The sequence below is a fragment of the Saccopteryx bilineata genome, chromosome 3, assembly GCF_036850765.1.
Source record: "Saccopteryx bilineata isolate mSacBil1 chromosome 3, mSacBil1_pri_phased_curated, whole genome shotgun sequence".
NCBI classification, from domain to species: domain Eukaryota; kingdom Metazoa; phylum Chordata; class Mammalia; order Chiroptera; family Emballonuridae; genus Saccopteryx; species Saccopteryx bilineata.
In genome coordinates this window covers 265,382,040-265,394,910 of record NC_089492.1, presented here as the reverse complement: position 1 = coordinate 265,394,910, position 12,871 = coordinate 265,382,040, and the positions used below count along the sequence as shown (strand labels likewise).

General features: G+C 42.1%; 1 protein-coding gene across 1 annotated transcript in view; it reads left to right on the top strand.

The window, feature by feature from the left end:
* Positions 1–12,871, top strand: part of THRAP3 (thyroid hormone receptor associated protein 3) — a 67,350-nt gene that overhangs the window by 29,928 nt on the left and 24,551 nt on the right. The gene's annotated exons all lie outside the window — the stretch shown is intronic.

Below are 12,871 nucleotides of genomic sequence, written 5' to 3'. Positions count from 1 at the left end.
GGGTCCAAGCTGGTGAGCTTTGCTCAAAACAGATGAGCCTGCGCTCAAGCTGGCGACTTCGAGGTCTCGAACCTGGGTCCTCTGCATTCCAGTCCGACGCTCTATCCACTGCGCCACCGCCTGGTCAGGCTAGACTTCCCCTTTTTATAAAGCACCCAATCCTTTGTGTGAAGATCCTATCTTGAAATGACATCACACTCTGAGGTACTTGGGGTTAGGACTTCACCATATAAATTTGGGGGGGGGGCGACACAGTTTTATCCATAATGGTTCCTATATTCCCTATGTTCGGTTTCCCCTATTATTAACATCTTACATTCATATTGTATGTAATGAACCCATATTAATACATTATCATTAAAGTGTTACCCTATTTTTAACACCATGAGAAAACTTCGAAGTATGTGACTTGGGAAAGTTCTTACTTACTACTAGTGACTTCCTTTCTGATTTTACTCTGGTGGTGCAAGCAAAGTAAACTTTCAGAGTCACATTATGAGCATGAAGATATAATAAAAGGTAATATTCTACCAAAAGTTAAAATAGTGCAGGGAACTTTTCTCATTTGTTGCATATCACATGGCATGAGTCAGTGTTCAATAAATTCTGATAGAGCCTGACCAGGCGGTGGCGCAGTGGATAGAGTGTCGCACTGGGATGCAGAGGACCCAGGTTCGAGACCCCAAGGTCGCCAGCTTGAGCATGGGCTCATCTGATTTGAGCAAGAGTCCACCAGCTTGAACCCAAGGTCACTGGCTCCAGCAAGGGGTTACTTGGTTTGCTGGAGGCCCACGGTCAAGGCACATATGAGAAAGCAATCAATGAACAACTAAGGTGTTGCAACGTGCAATGAAAAACTAATGATTGATGTTTCTCATCTCTCTCCATTCCTGTCTGTCTGTCCCTGTCTATCCCTCTCTGACTCACAACTCTGTCTCTATAAAAAATAATTAATTAAAAAAATAAATTCTGGTAGAAAGATCAGAAGAAGGCTCTTGGTACTTACTGGATCATGGTATTTTTGGAGAATATACCCACATCAGTCTTATCAAAGTAACTGTAAAGTCCAGAGATTGTGAAACTTGTTTTAATGAATTTTCAAGTGATTGCATATTTACATTTCCAGTAAGCAACTCTTAGTGCAATATCCTATCTGTAAAGCTCAACCTACTACCCATCCTGAAATCTTCAAAATTAAGTTGTATGTTCAGTATTATCCACATTTCACAAAAGAATAAACTGAAATCTACAGAGATTATTTTTTGAAGTCCCCAGACTTTCTCTCTTACTCCAAGTCACCTATTTTAGTGATGTTATTAGATAAACCACACACTTATAACACAGAGTGCCAGCCAATAAAGTTGAGTTTACCGCCTACATACTTGTTACTCTTTCAGAGTACCTCTAGGAGGCATAATTAATAGTAAAAGAAATTGTTGTATAAAAATTTTTGCATGCATTTTATGAGTTTTCAAGTTGGTGGCTTGAGACTTCATTACTTGTTATATTTTTCAAGCATTGATTGCTTTCTGTGAGTAATATCCCAGCTGTTTTAAGACTTCCATATGTTTTCATTTCTGACTGGAGGAAAAACAAGTTTGATTAAAGAATGAATAAAGGGATTTTTAAACAAAGGTTTGCAATCATGATCTTTTTTTTTTTTTTAACAGAGACAGAGAGTTAGAGGGATAGACAGGGACAGACAGGAACGAAGAGATGAGAAGCATCAATCATTAGTTTTTCGTTGCGCATTGCAACACCTTAATTGTTCATTGATTGCCTTCTCATATGTGCCTTGACCGCGGTCCTTCAGCAGACCGAGTAACCCCTTGCTCGAGCCAGCAACCTCGGGCTCAAGCTGGTGAGCTTTTGCTCAAACCAGATAAGCCCTCGCTCAAGCTGGCGACCTCGGGGCCTCGAACCTGGGTCCTCTGCATCCCAGTCCGATGCTCTCTCCACTGCGCCACCGCCCAGTCAGGCTGCAATCATGATCTTAAATTTGATATCTTCTCTGGTGTTAAAAAAATTAAGAACAGGCCCTGGCTGGTTGGCTCAGTGGTAGAGCGTTGGCCTGGCGTGTGGAAGCCCCGGGTTCAGTTCTCAGTCAGAGCACTCAGGAGAAGCCACCATCTGCTTCTCCACCCTTCCCCATCCCCTTCTCTCTTTCTCTCTTTTTCTTTTTCTTTCTCTCTCTCTCTCTCTCCTTGTTTTTCTTCTTCCACAGCTATGGCTTCATTAATTCCAGTGCATCAGCTAGGGCACTGAGGATGGCTTCATGGAGCTCCCACCTCAAGCGCTAAAAATAGCTCAATTGGGAGCATGGCCCTATTGGATAGAGCATTGGCTCCAGATGGAGGTTGCTGGGTATATCCTGGTTGGGGCACATGTAGGAGTCTGTCTCTCTTATTTCTCATCCTCTCATTTCAAAAAGAAGAAAAAAATAAAGAATGAAGTTTTATGAACCTGATTCTGGAAATAAGACTTGAAATAATTTTTTAAAAAATATTTATTGATTTTTAGAGAGAGGAAAGAGAGAGAAAGGCGGTGGGGAGGAGTAGTGAGAAACATCAACTCATAGTAGTTGCTTTTCATATGTGTCTTGACTCAACAAGCACAGGGTTTTGTACTAGAGATCTCAGCATTCCAGGTCAACGCCTTATCCACTGCGCCGCCACAGGTCAGGCAAGGCTTGAAATAATGCCCCTTTACATGTCATATTCTGTGCCAAATGGAAAATATATCTCTCATTGAACTTTTTCTACCTTTACAAGTTATTGAGAAATACGATGGTCCTTTTCTTTAAAAAGTGAAACATGGAAGGAGTGGAGTTTGCCATGTCACTGGGACAAGAAACTGCTTTGTGAAGATCAGGAAGGAAATGTGACCTCTTGCTGGCTCTTATAAGATGGAAAGGAGCTGGCAGCACTGTCCTCACCTTGACAGGATTCTGTAACACAGCCCTGGCTCATGCTGGGAATTCCTCTTTCCTAAGTGAGGTTGGCACTGCCTGAATTTGGTGTGGGTGGAGGTGCCCCCATAAGCGTGGTTGAAATTTAAGTATAGTCAAGGTAAGTGGCTAAGCCCCTGATCAGTTAGTATTTCTATCTACTTTCAAGCAGATTGGCTAGTTTTTATGAAGGAATAGAATATGATATGAATTGTAACTGATTTCTTCTACTGTAAATTTCAGAGTTGATGAGATGATTGTGGAGGGATGATTTTTTTCTTTTAAAGTTTTTTTTAATTGGTTTTACAGGGGGTGGTAAGTATCAACTCATAGTTGCTTTACTTTAGTTATTCATTGATGGTTTCTCATACGTGTCTTGACTGGGCAGGGCCAGGGTTTTGAACCAGCGACCTCAGTGTTCCGGGTCAATGATCTGTCCACTGTGCCACTGCAGGCCAGGCAGGGATGATTTTTTTTTTTTTAATTAACCCTTACCATTTAAGTAGGTACCAAGAAATAGGTTGAGGAAATTTCCTGCTCAGTTTCTGCAAACTTTTAAGTTTTTGTGAGTGACAGCTATTCCAAATCCTCCTCTTATTGATGAAAAGAATAGGTACAGAAAGGTAAAAACTTGCCCCAAATAAGAGTTTTTGGGTTTATTAGGAGTTTTAGTTTGGTTTTATTAAATTTCCCTCATGTAGGGTGCTTGATCACTTGCTTGATGCCGATCGTTTTTCAGCTTTCATTACTCACCAATGGCAATGAAAAAGTAAGTTCTCCCCACCTCCAGGGTCTTAGTATTTTGGGGTGGCAGAGGGATGGGAGAGAAGAAAGCCCTGTACAATAGCTGAACAGGATGCTAGAACAACAACTGTTGTTGGTGACGAGTGCTTTGTCTTGAAAGGAGGGAAGTCAAGAAGACTTTATGAGGCCAACTTGCTCAAATCGAGCCATGGCTGCAGGAGAAGGAGAGAGAGAGAGAGAGAGAGAGAGAGAGAGAAAGAAGAAGAGGGAGAGTCAGAGACAAGAGAGAAGGGGCAGAGACGCAGATGGGTGCTTCTCCTGTGTGCTCTGACTGGGAATCAAACTTGGGACATCCACATGCTGGGCTGACGCTTTGCCACTGAACCAACTGGCCAGGGTCCTTTCTTAACCTTCTTTAGTTAAAAAAACAAACAAACTCCATTATAGTAAGGTTTCCTAATACTAAAGTGCCATTTGTTTATGTTAATTTAGGGAAGAGAGAGACAGAGAGGAAGGAGAGGGGGAGGGGTGGAGAAGCAGATGGGCGCTTCTCCTGTGTGTCCTGGCCGGGAATCGAACCCGGGACTTCCGCATGCCAGGGCAACGTTCTACCACTGAGGCAACCGGCCAGGGCCTATTTTAGATAGTTGTTTTGATTCTACATTAAAGGTAAAAGAATCAACACCATTAACTCTGAATGTCACCAGCTTTATTTATTTATTTGGCAAGAGAGACAGAAGGGAGAGAGGAGGAGCATCAGTTCTTTATTGTGGCACCTTAATTTATTGATTGCTTTCTCATATGTCAATTGACTGAGGAGCCCAGACTAGCCAGTGACCCCTTGCTCAAGCCAGCGATCTTGGGCTCAAGCCAATGACCTTGGGCTTCAAGCCAGCAACCTCAGGGTTTTGAATCTGGGCCCGCTGCATCCCAGGCCGATGCTCTATTCACTGGGCCCCACCACTTGGTCTGGCACCAGCTTTATTTTTTAAATTTTTATTTATTGATTGGCAAGAGAGAAAAACTGATCTGTTGTTCCGCTTATGCATTCATTGGTTGATTCTTTTATGTGCCCTGACTGGGGATTGAACCTTGACTATCAGGATGATGCCTTAACCAACTTAGCCATCTGGCCAGGCACCAGCATTTAAAAATTTATTTTAGAGTAATGTGGGAAATCACCTGTGGAATCAATAGCTAAAACAATTAATATATAAAGTAAGAAGCAAGTGCTTCATCCTTTCTGCCTCCTTTTGTGTTTTTCCCTTCTTCTTGCCCCTGCCTTTCCATACCTTTCTTCTTGCTCTGCAGAGGTGACCACTGTTTATACTGCTTTTTGTGCTTATTTAGATATGTCTTTATGTACATCTGTACATGTATATTATACATAACTACAAATTACACTTTTTTTGTGTGTGAGAGAGAAAGAGGCAGAGACAGACAGGAAGGGGGAGAGATGAGAAGCGTCAGCTTGTAGTTGAGGCACCTTCACTGTTGATTGCTTTCTCATGTGTACCTTGTTGGAAGGTGGCTACAGCAGAGCGAGTGACCCCTTGCTCAAGCCATTGACCTATGGGCTCAAGCCAGTGACCATGGGGTCATGTCTGTGATCCCACGTTCAAGCCGGATTAGCCTGTGCTCAAGCAGGTGACCTTGGGGTTTCGAAGCTGGATCCTCTGTGTCCCAGTTCAACGCTCTATCCACTGTGCCATTGCCTGGTCAGGCATATTATTACACATTTTTAAAACAATATACCAAATTTGATATAATTCAATAAAGTTTGAGAATTTTGGTACTAAGCCCCAGAATAAACTTTTGCTTTTTTTTTTAGAGAGAAGGACAGACAGGGACAGACAGGAATGGAGAGAGATGAGAAGCATCAACTCATAGTTGCAGCAACTTAGTTGTTCGTTGATTGTTTTCTCATACGTGCCTTGACTGGGGGCGCTCCAGCTGAGCCAGTGACCTTTGGGCTCAAGCTGGTGACCCCACACCCAAGCTAGTGAACACATGGAAGCCATCAATGTTTTGAATCTGGGTCCTCGGCGTCCTAGGCCAATGCTCTGTCCACTGCGCTACTGCCTGGCCAGGCCAGAATAAACTTTTTACCCTAGAGATAACCACAGCTGCTTTTAATTCTCTTTCCCTTCCTCTTACCCAGAAGAAGATAATTCCCTGAGAAAAGCCTAAAATAGTGAACATGTTTAATACTTCACCTGAGCTCTGCTTCCCTACCCCTGAGTACCCAGCAGCATGCAGAGCACAAAGCAGCCCATTGCTTGGCCTACAGTCCTTTACAAATAGTGAATTTCCGAGTTAATTCTTACATCTATCTCTTCTTTAACTCAGTCATTTGTGTCAGTTTCACCAAGAATTTTCTAAGGGAACTAGGATAGCTTAAACTGTCTTGAGAAAAGAAGTTGGAGAACCCACTCTTTCTGATTCAAAATGTACTACAAAACTATAGTGATCAAGACTGTGGTATTGGCCTGACTTGTGGTGGCTCAGTGGATAAAGCGTCGACCTGGAAATGCTGAGGTCGCTGGTTCAAAACCCTGGGCTTGCCTGGTCAAGGCACATATGGGAGTGTATGCTTTCTGCTCTTCCCCTTCCTGTCTCACTCTCTCTCTAAAAATGAATTAATAAAAAAAAATTAAAAAAAAAAAACCCACAAAACTCTCACATGTATGGTCATTTGATATTTGACAAAGATGCCAAGATATTGCAATAGGGAAAGAATAGTCCTTTTCAGCAAATGATATTGGGATATATGTATATGCACATATAAAACAAGTTGGATCCTTACCTTACACCATAACACAAAATGGATCATAGAGGGTTTTTTTTTTTGGCGAGAGAGCAACAGAGAGGGACAGACAGGGAGGGAGGACGGGGGGGGGGCGCTACAGCAGAGTGAGTGACCCCTTGCTCAAGCCAGCAACCTTGGGGCCCAAGCCAGCGACCTCGGGGTTTCGAACCTGTGTCCTTTGCATCCCAGGCTGACACTTTTTTTTTTTTTTTTTTACAGAGACAGAGGGATAGACAGGGACAGACAGACAGGAACGGAGAGATGAGAAACATCAATCATTAGTTTTTCGTTGTGTGTTGCGACACCGTAGTTCCTCATTGATTGCTTTCTCATATGTGCCTTGACCACGGGCCTTCAGCAGACTGAGTAACCCCTTGCTTGAGCCAGCGACCTTGGGTCCAAGCTGGTGAGCTTTTTTTGCTCAAACCAGATGAGCCCACGCTCAAGCTGGCGACCTTGGGGTCTCAAACCTGGTGGGTCCTCGGCATCCCAGTCCGATGCTCTATCCACTGCGCCACTGCCTGGTCAGGCAAAATGGATCATGGATTTAAATGTAAGAGCTAAAAGTATAAAACTCTTAGAAGAAAACTTAGTACATTTTTGTGACCTTGTGCAAACCCTTCTCAGATGTGACATCAAAACCACAAGCAACAAAGAAAAAAAAATTAATTGGACTTTATCAGCAAAATAAAAATTTAAAACCCTTATGCTTCAAAGGTCAGCGTTAAGAAAATGGAAAGACGACCTACAAAAATGAGAGACTTTATAAAGAATTCAGCAAGAGGACAGATAATCTAGTAATTCAATTTAAAAATGGACAAAGAATCTGAATAGACATTCCACCAAAGGAAGGCACACAAATGGCCAATACACTTATAAAAAGATGTTCAGTATCACTAGTCATAAGGGAGATAAAACCTCAGTAAGATACTGCTTTACACTCATTAAGAAGGCTATAATAAAAAAGACAATGAATATTGAAGATGTAGAGAAGTGGGAGCCCTCATACACTTCTGATGGGAATGTAAAATTGTATGGCTGCTTTGAAATATAGTCTGGCAGTTTCCTCACAAAGTTAAGCATAAAGTTACCGTATGACTGAGCAGTACCACTTCTAATATGTACCCAAGAAAGATAAAAAATCTCCACCCCAAAACATGTACATGGATGTTTATAACAGCATTATGTATAATAGTTAAAAAGTGGAAACAACCCCAATGTGCACCAGCTAGGGAATGGATAAATGTGATATCACTGGTATGAAATAGGAATTTACTGGTCCTGGCTGGGTAGTTTACTTGGTTAGAGTGTCCTCCCAATAACGCCAATGTTGTGAGTTTTATCCCTGATTGGGGCACATTCAAGAATCAGCCAGTGAGTTGTATAAATGGAACAGTAAATCAGTGTTTCTCTCCCCTTTTCTCCCTCCTGCCTGCTCTCGTCCCCTCTCCCTTTCTCTCTATAAATAAGCAAATAAGTTTTTTACGTAAAACAGAATGTACTACTGAGAACATGCTACAACATGGATGACTTCTGAAACATGCTAATTGAAAGAACCCAGTTACAAAACCTCACATTTTATGATTCCATTTATATGAAGCATCCAGTATAGGCTGTTATGTAAAGACAGGACATAGATTAGTGGTTGCCTATGACTGTGAGGTGGGGTGTACATAGATATTCGTCTTCCTATTTTTAAATTTTCACACTCTGCGTGTGTGTGCGTGTGTGTATGTGTGTTGCCCTGTTCTGGTGACTTGAGAGCACTGCAGCCCTGAATAACCTGGTGTAACAGACAAGCTGTGGAGCAGGGAACCACCCCCCGCCCCGCCCCCCCAGAAAGAGGCTGGTGTTGAGCTGCCCCTCTGGGGGCATTATATAGTATATTTACATTTTTATTTGCTTGACTAAAAGTAAATCTTTCTGTAAATATAAACAGTTAAGTACAGTGTGTCCGTAAAGTCATGGTGCACTTTTGGCCGGTCACAGGAAAGCAAAAAAAAAAAAAAAAATACTCTTTCCATTTTTTTTATCCTCAGTTGTTATGTTCATGTTTCTTGTTACAGAAAAGCTCTGTTCTCTGCGGCGGACTGTGGCTTTCCTAGTTGAGGCTCTGAAATCGTCCTTAGCAGAAACATTGCTGTCTTTGGCAGGGCAATTGTTTTTGCATTGGAAGTTCTGAGACAGATTTCAGGCAGAGCTTATTTTCATTTTTTGCATACATTATGAGTTAGAGGTATGGGTGGGGGAAGAGGGCTCTTGGCTCTTTTAGTTAAGCATCTAAGCTCTCCTGTTTCAAGACAATTACGCTTCTCAGATTAACTTTTATTTTTAACTGATCAAATTCACAAGAGACTGATGGATGGGGTATACCTTTGGGATTGCCTATAAGGTAATGGTGACTCTGGCATTGATGTCTGTTTGAATTCTGAACTTAAGTAGCTGTAGAACTTTGGGGAGGCAAGTTGCCAACTCTGTAAGCCCTCATATCCTCTTATGTAAAACAGGTACCGAACATAGTACTTAATGAGGTTTGTGTGTATAAATGAGATAATGGTGAAGGTTCATAGCTCCTTGTCTGGCACATATTAGTAAATGTTAGCAGGTGTTACTGATCAAGTTCCAGGGAATGAATTTCCTGTGGTTACAGATCTACCAGTAAAGCCAGTATTTGCCTGGGGCAGTTTTTTCTGGTGGGCATGTCCATCCAGAGACCAAATTCTAAGTTAGAAGGGTGTTTGAATGTATTCAAGATACAGAGCTAGAGGAGCTAGGTGTTCATAAGTCAGGCCATCAGGTCAGGATAGCTAAATTAATTTGTAGAGAAGGCTTATCCTACTTGAGGAAATGATGTATCCTGGCCTTTTCAGGAAAGTCTCAATTTAAAATCCTTTTCTCCTTTGTCAACATTATTTTGCTAGATAACAACTTTCCATTGCTAGATAACAAGTGTTATACCCACACCGCCAGCCTGTCTAACCAGAAGCAAGGCAAAAATCTTTTGTTTGACACTATTAACTTTTAGGTTTGAACTCCATATTTCTACTTTTCTGTCTTTTTTTTTCCTTTTCCAAGTGAGAGGAGGGAGATAGACTCCCACATGCGCCCTGACCAGGATCCACTGGGCAACCCCTGTCTGGAGTCGATACTCTGCCCATCTGGGCCATGCTCACGATTGAGCTATTTCTAGTGCCCAAGGCCAAGGCTCCATGGAGCCATCCTCAGCACCTGGTGCCTGTGCTCTTGAACCAGTGGAGCTCTGGCTTCAGGAGGGGAAAGGTGGGGACCATTGAGAATTAAATGGTCACTTCTCCTGTGTGCCCTGACCAGGAATTGAACCTGGGGCATCCACACGCTGGGCCGATGCTCTACCACTGAGCCAACCAGCGAGGGCCTACTTTTCTTTAATCACTATGAGTCATTAAAACCATAGCTTTCCTTCTCTCTAGACTTCAGTTTCCCACTTTCAGTATTTATTACTAAAACTTGTGTCTTTATAAACTTACGTCATAAATGATACACATGTCAGTGTTTCAGTATACCTTAGGTATTTACATCTTAAGTTAGAGACTTAAACAAAAGGATTTGTCTTATGCTGAGATATTTGCATTTCTTTTTGGAGGGTTATTTCTTAGGAAGATTTCCATAAGTGACTGTTCTTACTCATTGTCTTGACCATTAGATTTCTTTTAAAGAGTGATATTTATTGATTCTGTCCTGAGGTGCTTTAGACTTAGAGCTTATTTAGGTCCTGCAATGCAAATTAAACATTAAATGTTGTCCTTTGTAACACTTCTGCTTCCTTAAATTAACACATGACTTTTGGGTCATGGTTCCTTGGAGTAAGATTTAGTAGTGAAAGTTTCATGGTGTAATGTAGTCTAATCTAAGAAAATAAGAGAAAGATATTTTATGCTTCACTGCTGCAGGGAAGCAAGTGCTGCTAGAAAGATGCTGGTGTTTATCGGCATGCCTCGAACTTATTTTGGTTTTAAATTGGTTGGGATGTGAACATTGGAATGAGAGTTAACCTCATGAGAATTGAATATAAGTACATGAGATCTCTTGAAAAACTTGAATATATTCTATTAGATAATGTTTGATATTAATGGGAAGAAGGAAGGAAATAAAAAGAGTGATTTGCCCAGCAAAGCCCTGTGCAGACATTCAATTACAGCAGTGAAGCCATTCAAAACACTTAGGTGGCCTGACTAGGCGGTGGCGCAGTGGATAGAGCGTCGCACTGGGATGCAGAGGACCCAAGTTCGAAACCCCAAGGTTGCCAGCTTGAGTGCGGGCTCATCTCGTTAGAACAAAAGCCCACCAGCTTGGACCCAAGGTCGCTGGCTTCAGCAAGGGGTTACTCGGTTTGCTGAAGGCCCGTGGTCAAGGCACATATGAGAGAGCAATCAATGAACAACTAAGGTGTTGCAATGTGCAACGAAAAACTAATGATTGATGCTTCTCATCTCTCTCTGTTCCTGTCTGTCTGTCCCTGTCTATCCCTCTCTCTGACTCACTCTCTGTCTCTGTAAAAAAAACAAAAACAAAAAACAAAACAAAACACTTAGGTGTAGGGAGGTAGAAGAGAGGAAAGGGAGGATGAATGGTGGTGGAGACTTGACTTGGGGCGGTGAACACAATACAATATACAGATGATGTATTATAGAATTGTCACCTGGATCTTATTCACTTTTGTTAACCAGTGTCATCCCCCAATAAATTCATTTTAAAAAAACAAACAGGTATAGATTTTTTTTTTAAATTATTATTATGTTTTTGTATTTTTCCGAAGCTGGAAACAGGGAGAGACAGTCAGACAGACTCCCACATGCGCCCTACTGGGATCCACCCGGCACGCCCACCAGGGGCACGCCCACCAGGGGGCGATGCTCTGCCCCTCCGGAGCGTTGAGACTAGAGCCACTCTAGCGCCCCGGGCAGAGGCCAAGGAGCCATCCCCAGTGCCCGGGCCATCTTTGCTCCAATGGAGCCTCGCTGCAGGAGGGGAAGAGAGACAGAGAGGAAGGAGAGGGGGAGGGGTGGAGAAGCAGATGGGCGCTTCTCCTGTGTGCCCTGGCCGGGAATCGAACCCGGGACCCCTGCACGCCAGGCCGACGCTCTACCACTGAGCCAACCGGCCAGGGCCGGTATAGATATTTTTCATAGGCATTAGTTTCCTGGTATAACTCCCATTTCCATAGCCTTCCTTGGATTGAGAGAGTTTTAAAGGACTTGGTTTTGAATTGATTTCACATATTAGGGTATAGATATTTTTCATAGGCATTAGTTTCCTGGTATAACTCCCATTTCCATAGCCTTCCTTGGATTGAGAGAGTTTTAAAGGACTTGGTTTTGAATTGATTTCACATATTAGGGTAGCTATCAGTCTTGTTTTATGTTTATGTATTTTGTTTCAGTTTATAATATATTTACATTTTTATTTGCTTGACTAAAAGTAAATCTTTCTATAAAAATAAACAGTTAAGTATTTTCTGAGATAACCTTCTTGAACATGAGCCTGGTATTTATGGGTGGAGGGATACTTGTGTGGTTTCTGTGTTGCCTGGCCATTTATAGTAGACTGCCAAGGTTGGAACCCCAGGGTGGCCTGTTGGGAGGCTTTATTTGGCACTGCTTAGTTTTAGGAACCCATCTCCTGCCAAATACAATCTTTCAATAGGCTACCCAGAGGGTTCCAAACATGGGGCAAAACTGTAGTAAATACTCCCAAAATGTTTGTTCTGGTGAATTCAGCAGATAGCTACCATGTGCCAAGCACAATGCTGGCATAGCACTAGGTACACTAAGAAGAAACTTAATCTGGAGTGAGAAGGAGAGAGGAGTAATTTAATTCTTTCTTATCTTCGAGGGTTTTTGATTTAGAGATGCTTGCTTTGGCCTTCTTTGCCAATATTTTTCTTTTTCTTGGAGTTGAAAAATAAGATCTGTGTTTTTAATGATATGAAAGCCACATAATTATATGTCAAAAGACCTTTGTTTTGTTTTGTTTTAAGTAAAATGCATCTGTTCTTCCAAGAGCTGTGTTCTTACAAGGACCATTGATTTGCTTGGTAATTAGACAAGTGATTTGAGTGGAGAAGGCTTTGGGTTTGAAAAGGGTGATGGGTCTGGAAACTGTTCTCTCAAGTGGCTTTGCAGAATAGTTTAAAATGAACCCTTGCCCAAGTGACAAAATGGTATCTGAAATGATTTCAGAAGGCTGTTTGAAATTCTACACTTGGATTTTAAATAAAAGGTTGGGGGGAGTAAAACAACAGTTGCATAAATATAAGATGGAGAAGGAGGACATCTTGCAGCTGAAGAAGGGTTTAGTGACTCAGAGCACACTGTGAATCAACAAGTGGTGTG